Source organism: Aptenodytes patagonicus, chromosome 7, assembly GCF_965638725.1.
Source record: "Aptenodytes patagonicus chromosome 7, bAptPat1.pri.cur, whole genome shotgun sequence".
Lineage (NCBI taxonomy): Eukaryota > Metazoa > Chordata > Aves > Sphenisciformes > Spheniscidae > Aptenodytes > Aptenodytes patagonicus.
Window position 1 is genome coordinate 69,137,915 of NC_134955.1, and position 12,701 is coordinate 69,150,615.

At 48.6% G+C, this 12,701-nt stretch overlaps 1 protein-coding gene across 4 annotated transcripts in view; it reads right to left on the minus strand.

Moving 5' to 3' along the window:
- Positions 1-6,811, minus strand: part of FBXO34 (F-box protein 34) — a 40,259-nt gene extending 33,448 nt beyond the window's left edge. For all 4 annotated transcript variants that reach the window (XM_076345714.1, XM_076345711.1, XM_076345710.1 and 1 more), the window contains exon 1: positions 6,735-6,811. The gene's annotated coding sequence lies outside the window, so the exon portion shown is untranslated. The remainder of the gene's footprint in view (positions 1-6,734) is intronic.
- Between the last annotated feature and the right edge of the window lie 5,890 nt (positions 6,812-12,701).

Consider the following 12,701-nt stretch of genomic DNA (forward strand, 5'->3'; position numbering starts at 1 on the left):
CTGAAAACGTGTCAAAATCCAGCCTTTTAGTAAGAGAGAACATTTAGTAGCTATCTGCAATGATGATTTTTAAGCTCCAAAGAGTTTGGATATAAGAATTCACATCACGAGACCAGCTTTTAGCAGAATTGGAACCAGACTTGACATGCCCCAGTTTCCCCAAGGTTACTTTCTGAAAACCATCTACACCTAAAATACTTCAAGTGCTCTTCTCACACTGCAGAAGAGCAACCGAAACCTAGCTTCTAATTTTACTGTTTTAGCATTCATTTAATGAGAATTTAATTTCAACACTTCTTTTTATTTGAGTGACAGAAGGAATTTTGCGTTAGATTGCAGGTTGAAAGTTACTGGAAATGGCAGCAAGCTGCTGTTATATATATAAAGTCAGTTCAAGGAGAAAAAAAAAATGTTACTGAAGCTTACTAAATCAAAGCTTGTAGAACACCGAAAACACAAAATGAGCTAGAAGTAGCTTAGGAGTTGCTAGGGATGTTTAAAGTTAATAAAATTCTAAATTAAATGGCTGCTGCTTAGGTTTGCCAAAAAATTATGCAAATTTCCAAAGTTCATACATAGTAATTAGAACGGCAAAAATCGGGTCCCAAATAAGCGATGAAGTTAGCCTCGCTCTTATTTTTCCAGCAGATGGAATTAGCTGCGTGTGAAGTTATTTTTTGCAATCAGAGATTAAACATATTATCCTGAATATCAATTCTACAAGTACGGCAAATTGGATACATGCATACGTGGTATCAGGAATACGCAAAAACCAATCTGAATACTTCTTTTGCATCATTCTGAACAGGACACTAAAGAGGCTGGGAGAGGGTTTACGTATTTAATACTTCATTTTTCAAACCGATTGACTATCTGCTGACAATTTAGCTGAAACAAGTTCTCTCAAAGTACATTAGCATCAGTAGTCAAAACAGGTTTTTCCAAAGAAAAATGTCCACCTTCACTAAAAAGGCATCCTCGTGATGTGCTAAGAGACAGATCACGAAAAGTCATCCAAGTTGCAAGTTCAAACAACGTGCATAAACTGAAAGTCTCCAGTTTTTGCCCATTACTTCTCCAAAACCTGGTTTACAGGCATCTCCATCATATCTTGAGTATCATACACTGTAACGCACAAATCCACCTTTTCCTTTCCTGTTACTGATTTGTCACTTCATGCTTAGAAAGGTACAGCCTTCTCCTCGGCCCCGTTATTCTCAAGCTACCTGCAGCAATGCACTGAGCGATGGCTGAGCCGCGTGTGTGCCCTTGACCAAAATACTCCACCCGCGTTCCACATTCTGAATTTAGTTTCTCTTAAGCACTCGAGCCAAGAGCTGCCCCAGTATAGCAAGTTACTCTCAAAGACGTTGAGAGACCCAGCAACTTTTCTCATTTGTTTGCCTGCCTTAACCTTGGTATTTGTATCGTGCTTATAGCAGCACGATCCATAAAGATGTATGTCAATGCATGCATCCAGTTTAGGGGGCACCCACCTAGGAGCATCCAGCCTCCTACCGCGAGCATCAGCAGACAAGGCTTGAGGAAGCGCAGGGAGGTCAACTAAAACCACAGGGGAGGTCAACTAAAACCACAGCTACTTCACTCAACACGAAGAGAGAGGATAGCCGCCTTCTTGTGCCGTACAGGCACCAGCTTCCGAACAGAAAGGCAGCGAAGGAAGTGAAAACAAGCCGCAAGCCTTGCTACACGAACATTGCTCTGCAGCTCCAAGTAGCCCAGAAAAAGTTTCCAGAACCTGCGTGTGCTACAAAAACGACCCAAAACCTACGTAATTAAAGGAACATAGGGAGGGGAAAGTAAAGTTCAACTCTAATTTAAAAGTCAAGTAAGTGACCCACTGGATTGAATACTATTAACCAAAATTGTGCAAATTAAAAGGAGATGTACTAAACGCAGTAGAAACCCTGCCCAAAACAAAACAAGAATTCTCATACAAAAATACTTCTGTGGCCAAATGAAATACTGAGTTTAAGTAAGAAAGCAAGCACTTACACCTATCATGCTCTTTCTTCCACCCTCTTCTCAACCAGGGAGCCTCATTTATCTCAAAGCAACCGAAAGAAAACACTTTCATTTTTAAAGTGAGAAAAGCTGCAGAAATGAAAGCCCTGCCTGGCACGAACAAATAATATTTGAGAAATCAAAAGGAGATTCTCCAAGTTAGGGGAAGGATGAAAACCGTTCTGAATAATTTACTTTGCATAAGCCCAGTTCCTGCCAAAACAGTTCTGTAAATCCCATGATAGTTCAGATAATTTCCATTCTTAGAACAAAAAAAAAGCTAGATTGAACATTAGCAACATTAATTGTGTGATATGACCTGAATGATGCAAGAACAAGTAGTTAAGTGAACCACAACATCTGCTGAATTTTTAATCACTAGTTGTTTTGCTGCAAGGCAGAAGAACATTGTATATTAGCTTCTAAGCACTGTACAGAACGGCACATTAGGACAGCAAGATTTTAACTGGCAGAAATTCAGCCTGCGTGCTACCTAAATGCCATTACTTTGCTATGAACTGCAGACATAGCAGCTTCCAAAGCGGGATAGGTTTTTTTTTTAAATCATATGGAAGAGAACACTATTTTCTGCACTCCCAAGATACCAGGCAGCCATTTCTGATTTTTTTTTTTTTTTTTTTAAAAAAAGCTGACATTTTCTTAACAGCCATTTACACATCCCTCTGTAGTATATTTTTACTCTCAAAACAGGATTAAGTAGTCATCTGGCTGCCCAGCAGCAACTCACTACGAAAGAGGTAGTTGAACCTCCGATGTGTAGGAAGGTGATCTACGTAAACAGTCATATTACCTCCGTACTGCAACAGGAGGTGCAATTGCAACATGTTTAGGCACACCTGAGCTATATTTAATCCATCTGCCTCTGATACCCATCGCAATGGCACTGCGGACACCTAGGTTTTACCACAAACTGGCTGTCCAAGCGAGTACCGTTGACGGGAGTCGCACAAGCCTATACCAAAGCCAGTCCTGCTGTGACTTCTCTGCTTTTGATACCCAAAATAGCTAGACTAAAACCAACCACCATGCCTACGGTGGTAAATACATCTCCAGTTATGCTCTAGGCACAAGACTGCAACAGCAGGATTAGCAAGCGATAGAGCAGATATCCCCCTTCCACAACAAGACAAAAAAAGAAAAGTTATTTGGGGAATAAACACAAATTCCACAACTACGAATGCAAATTCCAAACACAAATCCCACAACTACAGCCAGAATCTGCACTATGGGCCATTATCCTGATTCATATTTTAAGGGTGGAAGAAAAAAAAAAAAGGACATTAAAAAAAAGTCCAACATTCATACATTAAAAAAAAGTCTGTCACACTGACTTCAATAGATTAAGTTTAATAAGTTAACAGAATCAAAATAGTTTAGAAAACAAAACCAGTAAAATATGGTACAAATAAAAACCGAGCAGCTACACATACCAAAGCAGCATTCCTGTGCCCTCCTTACTGCAGAGCTTACAAAGCTGGGAAGTTGATCTCCAACCATCAACTTTCACTAAACTAAGATCTCCTTCAAAAGCTTAAATGTATGGATAGGAACGTCTAGTAACACATCCGATGACCAAATAATCCACAAGAGCAAAATAAAACCAGCATACAGGGACAAGAGAGATGCATGCTTCCAAAGCTACATTATCTTTAATCACAGGCTTAGAACCAGTCCTATGCAGACTGGTTCAGTTCAGTTGAGCCTTACAGACTCAACTACTGTGTACAAGAAAAGCTCCTATCTTCTCTGAAACCAGGTATCAAACCTGCAATGGGAACACTGAAATATGCCATATCTGCTGGTAATAAAGCAACCGGTGTTTTGAGGATTATACCGAATTGCTTGTTTTATTATGCTACAGGGCAGTGAGAAGTGAAAATAACACATTATGATGAACGTGTTGACACCTGGAACCTCAGGGACAGTTAGCACCTAGGTAGTATCGTGCGTCTACTACACAGTATTCAACTTCACAGCACCAGCAATCAGCCTTGGCACCTCTGTACCCCAAAACCACAGCCCTTCCGGCGCAGGAACTACAGGCCAGTCTCTACGAACACCCACTCTTCGCTGCTAGCTGCTATTCAAGCCGGCGGAGAGCTCACCAACGCTGTGGTACACGGCCGCAGCACGCTACAAGACGAGCTTCTAATTTTAAGGGACACAGAAAAATGTTTTATACGCCTGTAAGAAAATTAGTTGCAGCTTAGCACTTGACAAGTCAGTCACACTTCTTCACGATCCTTATCTAAAGGGAGAAAAAATTTTAAGAGCATTTAATGCAAGTGAAACACACACAGCTTCCTCCTCAACCTCTGCTCCTTCTCCAATTAAGTATGAGAGAGACAACTTAGTCATACGGAGTGCGCAAGATGATTTTAAGACGCTGGTATTAAATCAAATCCCACAACTTTTCACACCTATTAAAATGGAACTTTGTCATTAGAAGGGGAGATTTTGATAAGTGCGATGCAATTAACAGACACCACCTTTGTTACCAGGCTGCTCGCGATGAAGCCCAGAACTCCCTGACATTCCATTTCTTCCCCTCAAAGGCTCTGTGCTACAGCAAATTTATGGTTTTAGCATGTGAGAGGAGAATTGGGTACGTTACCTTCAAAACCAGTCAATAAGGCTCTTTCACTCAGGCCCGGGGAAGGCGGGTGGCTGCTGGAAAGCAATACAAGGTGCTCCCTTCCCCCTCCCCTCAGGACCCAAAAACGCTGCATTCAAAACACTCCCATCCCCTGCAGCAAGGGATTAGCCATTTATTAAAAAGGAATCAAAACACTGTAAAAGGCTTCCAGCTGAGATTTCAAGGGGCGGGGGGGGGGGGAGAACGACACCAAACCAAAAACGCAACGCTGGTGCAACTGGAGTCGCATTAGGAATTCTTCTGGGCACTGAAGAACAAGTAGCTCAAACGTAAGCAGGATGTCATTTGTCCGAACGATGTGGTTCAAATGGCTCAAAAGGAGAACAGAACTGGATTATATTTTTTTAGTCAGTCATTTTGCTGCCTCCACGTTAAGCGGTAACAACGTTAACAACCTACAGGCATTTACGGGTTTAGACTTTGGACTTCCAAAACAACTGCCTACCTTTTTTTTTTTTTTTTTTTTGGCTCTTCTCTAGGGGTGACAGACAATTATAATGGCCAATTATGTAAAACCTTTCATCCGAGAAAACACAAAGCACTACGCAAACACTCATTAAGACTCGCAACTCGAGTCTGCGCCTCACGGTAGCCGGTTCAAAGCTAGCCTGTCTATCTCCAGCTACCAAAACTGGATACCGAGAGCCACGGCGCAGCCGAGATAGCATGCAGCACAGCAGGGTTAACCACTTGAGTATTTACACAGCTTCGCAGGCGGGTTTTACAGCCCGCGACAAACCCCGAGCTGCTGTGGCTGTGCTTCCCAGCCCCATCCAAGCCGGTTATTTAAAAGCAGAGCGGAGGGACGTAGGCTGCTGTTGGGCGTTGTACAAAGCACCTCGCAGGACAAGCGTCAGCCCCACTTCTCGGGCTGACACAGGGAGATTTCTCCCAACTGGAAGCCACACGGCACAAGTCAATAACCTCAGTTTACTGAAGAAATTAAAAAGCTGCGCTTATTGTTTCGAGTAAGGCCTTGGAGGAAGCAATTTTGAGAAGAAATCACTTCCACCGTAATTGTACTTTTAACCTTTCCTTAGGTTCTTACGCCATCCCCACGTGAACACGCTATTGGAAGTATTATCTACAATATCTAATAACGATTAAAGCTTTATTTTTGGATCACTGTTTATGTTTACCGAGCTTCACAATCCTTCCTCTGAAAGGCTGATAGATGTATGAAGCACGGGGTGAGCCGTGCGGACAAACACGATCAGGAAGTGACGGTACTCAGAAGACCAAAATTTGGGGAAAAATACGTGGGGTTTTGTTTTTTAAAGGAAAAAAAAACCACAAAACCCTGCGTGCTCGCCCGCAGGCCCACGAAGAGACCGTGACCCGCGAAAAGCAGGGGGGTTAGGACGACCCCCCGCCCTCAGCCACGCGTGGGTCGGCCGCGCGGGACGATCGCGTTATGCAACGGAGATGCGCTCCGCGACCCGCACGCCGGACCCGGGCCGTGCCGAGGGGACGGGACCCGGCACCCACGGAGCGGTCCTTCCTCCCCCCGCCCTCCACCACCACCACCACCACCGCAGCGGGCTCACGCCGTCAGACCCGCCGGGCCGGGCCGGGCCCACCGGGAGGCGGGAAGGCCACGGGAGCGCTGCCAGCGGAGCCGGGGAGGCGGCACGACGGGGGAAGCGCAGTAGAACCCCTCAGGGAGGCGGCCCCCTCCGACACGGCGGCGCCTCGGCACGGGAGAAGGGTGCCGGCGCTGAGGGGAGCGCCGGGAATAAAATAAAATAAACCCGAGAGGGGACGGCCGCCGGCGGGGAGGCGCCGCGCCGGGGGAGCGAGGAGGCCCGGTGCCCTCCGCGGGGCCCGGCGCCGCGCAGCACCGTCCGGCGAGCGGCCAGCGGCCCCTCGGCGGCCCCCGGAGCCGCCATGGCCGGCCGGGAGAGCGGGCGGTGCGTGCGGGGCCTGCTCGCCGCCCACCTGCCCGCCCCGGCCCGCGGCCCCGCGCCGAGCCGAGCCGAGCGGCCGTCCCCCCCCGCCCCGGCCCCACCGCCCCGCACCGCGACAAGCCTACCCGGAGCGGGGCCGGCCGCGCTCCCGCGGGGAGGAGGGGGCGTCCCGGCGGCAGCGGCGAGCTGCGCGGAGCCGCCAGCCTGGGCTCAGCGCGGCGCGGCCGGATCCCCCCCCCCCTGCGCCCAGCCGCGGCGGCGGGAGGGGCCGCGCCGGCCGCGCCAATCCGCGCCCGGGGCGGGGCGGGGCGGGACGGGCCCGGGCCCGCCGGGGAGGGCCGCGGTACCGCCGACCGCCCCCGCGCCGTGCCTGGCACCGGCCGCCCCGCCGCGCCAGGCACCGTCGGGCGGGCACGGCCGACCGCAAGGGCCGGGGGCTCGACTCGAGGCCTCTCGGGTCTCCTCAGGGCCTCGGGGTTCCCCTCCGCGGCCCTTCCCGGGCCCGGAGCTCTCCTCGGGGCCTCAGCGGTCTCCTCAAGAGCGGGGCCAGGCCCGTGGGGTCCTGGCCGGCAGGTTCAAGGCCAGGGGCATTTCAAGGCAGACCCCGGTGCTGGGGACGCGGGTTGAGGCCTCCCCGCCGTCTCCAGCGCTGGCAGGCGTGTGGCCCCCGCAGCCTTGCCCTGGTGTCTCCAGGCTCGGACCTTAATGCCGGGCTGCCGGTTGCTGTGAGGTCTAGCGACCAACGTGGCACTGAAAGCAACGAGGGTGCCAGCTCCTAGCCCGCTGCCTGGCACCGGCAGCTTACGAGTGGATTTAATAGGGTGATAACAGGCTAAGAATCTATACAGTCCTCTGCAGGAGGCCAAAGAAACTCTTTTGATGGACCTTCTGGCTTTAAAATCTACTTCACTCCTGACTGCAGGGCCAAAACAGCTCAAAACATGAGCTGCTTTTCTTGGTGTAGATGTATCCTAGGAGGCACGGCAGCGCAGGCCCCAGGCAGTGGTTCTTCACACAAGCATCACCCGAGCCATCTCCTCCATGCCATTCCGCCTCGCGAAGCCCTCAGCCTGCAGGGAGAAAGAGACAGGCACCGGAGAAATCCTCTGAAACCAAAGGTATTGAGAACAAGAGTGAAATGCAAAGGGAAGGCATTGGGAAAAGGGGAATTAAGTGGTGACACCAGATGGTAGCTTGAGCCTAAGGGGTTCCTGCAAGAAGGAGCCTCCCCCCGCCACAAAAGAAGATTTCAGCAGTTCGTTTCTGCATAGAGGGAAGCGGGGGGGGGGGGGGATGCAGGTCCCCGCGGGGGACCACAGATGATCCAGGGTGAGAGCAGGGCTAGCAAACCGAAAAGGCCTGGTTTCTCTGACCTGCGGGAGGGCAGCAGTGGAGACACTACTTATTCAGTGTAATGCAATACTGTGAGAAGATCCTTGAGACCGTTCCCAAGCTAAAAAGCAGTATAAGTGTGTCAGCACAGCACTATGCCGCAGTAGTCCTGACGAGGGGCAGAGCTAATTAGCCAAGGCACAGGATCACATTAACATGGCGTCTCAGATGGCTGAGATGAATCTCCCAAAGTCTCTGGAGCCCCTGTTGACTATGGCCACTATATACAAAGACAGAGCAAGGACGGGAGGGAAGATAGAGGTAAAATGAGTTGCTGAAGGTCAAATATTAGATCAGTGACAGGACGGAAAACAGAACCTACAGTTCCTCATCCCTCCAGTACTTTCTCCTCTGGACCGTAACAAAACCCCAGAACAACAACGGGATTTAGCTGCTGCTGACACAGTAGCTTCGTGTGTTCCAGGGGAAAATTCTGTATTTTGGTATAGGACCACGGTGATTTGTTTGTGCACGTAGGAAAAAAACCTATTTACTAGCATGGTACCACACACTGACACACAAGATATCGCCAGATGACTTAAAGGGGAATGAAATATGCGCCCTGTCATATTAGAAAAAGGCCCCACAATGGTACAGACCCAACCTTTTGTTTTAAGTTGATAAAGACAGCTAAATGCCATTTGCTGCTAAGTGACTTCTAACGATTAAAAACCCTTTTCCCCCCCGCACCCCCAGGGCATTTAGTGATAATATAAGAAAGATTTTGCACATTGTTTAGCTTACATGGCCATCTGGCACTTTTGCATTTCAGTAGCCTTGAACATTAAAAAAACAACAGATAAAGAAAACCAGTCCTATCTTATCGGAGACCTGGAGAAGTTTAACTCTGTCAGAGTACATAGGATTAACCAAGTCATTATAGCTCTTTTATTGTTGCCATCTTAATTAATGGTCATATTCCTCAAAGCTTTGCATTATTGTACTCTCTAAACCAGGCTGTTCCTTATCGCCTTTGTATTTGTTTTAGCCGTGAAACACTTAACTCCAGCAGCTCACATCCAGCTTCCATACAAGATGTTCTGCTTCTGGGCAATGGAGATACAAAGGAGACGCATGCTGAGAAAAAATACAGGTTTTACCCCTGTCCCGCCCCCCCCCCCCCCCCCCCAAATAAATTACTAGAAGTCTTGGCTAAGCTAGGGAAAAGGATTCTTTTTCAAATGAAAATGCAATGGTCCTGGCCTAACTCAATTAGAAACCTACTTAACGCTGCTGAAACATCGTCTCACACCACCGCACTAAGCGGTTTCTTCATCTGCTTTTGCTAAAGGAGATAAAAGTACAGTTCACTCAAAGTAACCCGCTCCAAACAGTCCCTGGGAACAACAAAAAGTTTGGTCTCAACTCAGCAGTGGCTTATGGTTGAATCCAGCACTTGTTCCTGGGTTAATTCCCACTCCCTTCTTCCCCATGGAAGAAAACCAAGAAGGTTTGAGTCTGTTTGGAAAGAAATGTGATTTCCTTAAGAATGTGGCTTTGGGCCTTGGAGGACGAGATCAGCTGCAGCATGCTTTCACCTGTAGTGCTGGAGCGGGTTTTTGACTGAAATCTGTAACAGCAGGGAACATTCGGTGTAAACGCACCGTAAATAACAGAGGATGTAAAGATATGCTGAGACGAAAACCACTCAGGCTTTGTCTCCAACTGCGCTTTGCACTGTAAGATTGCTAGTTTGCATTTTAGACTAGCTCCAGTGAAAGCTGGGAGCTTATAAATGTGCTACAACATCTAGCTATTAGCTATCAGGTTGCCAGAGTGCAATGTAATACCCAGAGTCGGGTACCTCATCTTTCTATTTATAGCCCGGGGAGTGTTAGACACCTCCCAAGGGCAAGTGGAACCTCCCACCTAACGAGCAGAGACCTGGTTACAGGAAACATCAAACAAGGGCTTGTATTAGACTTGCTTTGCATAGCCAGCGTGTAGGTGTCACCTCGGATCCCGGGCCCAGGCATCTGGGGCGCAGGAGTCTGTAAGGGCTCTTTGAAGGAACAGAGCAAGGTTACCAGTTTAACACCGTGGGCTGCAGGGGTTGCGTGTCGTCTGTTTTATGTGCTAATCTAGGCGGTAGAGCAAATACCGAGATGCTCTCCAGGCTCATCCTGGTGAGAGTCCAAATGTGTCTCTCTCCTACCAGCTTGGACCATACCCTCCTCCCAGGCTACGGGCTGAGGCATTACGGTTTGGTGGGTGGCTGGCTCACGCTCCTGTTAAAAACGTGTTACCGTGCAAAATGAAACCCAACGAACAGAGCAAGAAAATGCAGCAGAAGGCGTAACTGTGCTTCCTAGTTGTCGTAAGACAGGAATTTAGCTTCTCTTTTCTGCTCCTAGAATTTGTTCTGGTTCTTAAACAAGCAACCACTTCAGACGAAAAGCATAAGCAGAAGTGGGAACAACAGCCAATGCGCCATAATGGTTTTGCTGCACAACGCTTGATCAAGAGGCTATCAATCAATTTGGCAGGAGGACTACTCTGTGCGCTCTGCAGCATCGTGCTGGGCTCCGCATACAGTGGTTTGCCTACAGAGGCTTTTCTGTGACTCCATGCAAGTGGCAAGTATGTGGCTACAGCTTCGTAACTCCGTTTGCCTGAACTTTCACCAAAAGTGTATTCAGAAATTGTAATTATTTCAGGGCTAAATTTGGAGATAGGTTTCCCTACATGCCCCATATTGGGGCACTCTTCAGTAAGGTGCATTTATGCAAGGGTAGGAAGAATTACCCTCACAAAGACTGATATCCCACGTGAACGAATGGAGAGTAGAAAGAGCAAGTTAGCAGATTTCCACATAATGATCTCCTCGGTACAAAATGTATCCGGTAATGACAATCGTATTGTCGAGAAATAGATAAATTCAAATTGGTTCTCAAAGCTTCAGGCGCTCAAATGTAGGCATATTATCATGAAATCATCAGGACCGTACGAGAATGACACGGTTAATGTTTCAGGCATGTATAATATCTGTACAGGATAATGAGTTTATATATTCATATTGCTTATCTCTAGTAAATGGTGTTACGTTTATTCCTCTTCACACAATAAAATCAGCAGCAATCAGGAATTTGGCGGAAAAAAAAATTATTACTGTGTTTTAAGTGTAACATTGCAATACTTTAAAGTGATGGCATTATTCAAATACACCAAGACCCTTGCGGTGACCTAGATACTGTTAGTGGAGGGCGTCACTGCAGCGTGTTAAGGAAACCCATTCTGGCTTCAACCTAGCTAGCTCAGGTAACAGCCAGCGAAGGTGGACGGCAGAGCCTGAGCCTGCCAAGGACCTGAGTTAGGTACTCGGGTTACCAGTCTGCCTCGAAGCGCGTACTGCCGCGTTATCGCCGATGTTATTTGAGCTAGTGAGCTTAAAGCCCCGGCTGTAATGCAGCCACGCTTCCTAAATTCACTATCAGCATCCACGAGCGGGAATTGGCAGATGCGACAGTCTAGATGCTCTAAGGAGCAAACAAGTATTGTTTCAGCATGAAGGAATCCTTCAGATGCAGGTATACAGCAAGAAAAAATGATTTTTGGTTGGAAAGAAGACACTCCTAAACTCATCTTTTCCCTAAAACTTGCAGTTCAGCATGGCTCGCACCATTGGACTGTATCCTGGTAAGGTAGAACTGCCGAATGCCCTCAAATTCCACTGATTTGGGAGAAAAAGGGGAGTAACAAAAAGCAGCGAACACCAAGGACTGCATCGGATTGGACTCTCTGGGCAGAGTCTACAAATACGAACTCCTGTACCTCTGTTGTTTAATTGGATCTTCTTCATACCACTGGGGAACCCGGCAGCAGTCAATAACCTCCATACTAATCTTTTATTATCCTACAGTAAATCAGTGATCGTAGGATTGGTCCAGAGGGTCAGTGTGTGCCAATCTTTGCTGTCACCCCTGGCAGTCTATACAGGGAACCCGGGGGGTGACATTCTTCCGACCGCCACAATTCGTGATGCGCAGAGCCGCTCCCCAACGACGCAGGACCGATCGCTACCGCGGGCAACAGCTCTGCGCTCTGACCTAATGGTCTTCAATCCACTTATTGCTGTCTTCTTTCACTGTAATCGCGTTTATATAAAAAGTTACTGACGTTTTACTGCCATCCCGTGTGGAGGTCCTGCATTTTTAGGCTGTTGGAAAGGTGTGGCTGTCCCCCGCCGTTTACCATCACGCCTGCTGCTCAGCAGTTTCCTGTTTGGCGACGCTCCTTTTTTCCCCCCAACCTCGTCTACATTTTTGCAGTGCCACCAAGCGGCTGGTTTCTTGCATTAGCATTTCTGCATTTTAATTTTGCAGATTATAATTGATCAGCAAAGGCAGAACAATCTGTCTCGCAGACGAGAATCGCATTAAACGCAATCCACCCCAGCAAACCGCAGGGCCGGCACGATGCAAACACAGGAGGGAACACGGGGGCAGCAAACCTCGGCACAACCCCGGGCCCCTTAAAGCTTGCGTAAAGCCGCCTTCGGTTCCTCAGGAGGCGGCCCAGCGAGGTCACAGAGGTACGGACATACGCTCTAGCCTGGGCGCTGGGAGGGCGGTGAGAGGCCCGCGGGCCCCTCATCCTACCCCCGAGTCCCTGTGGGGCCTGAGGGCACCGCGCCCCGGGCCGCGACCTGAGCTGCTCCCCCCCCCCCGCCCCGCCGCCATCTTAGAGCGGGAGGGGAGACC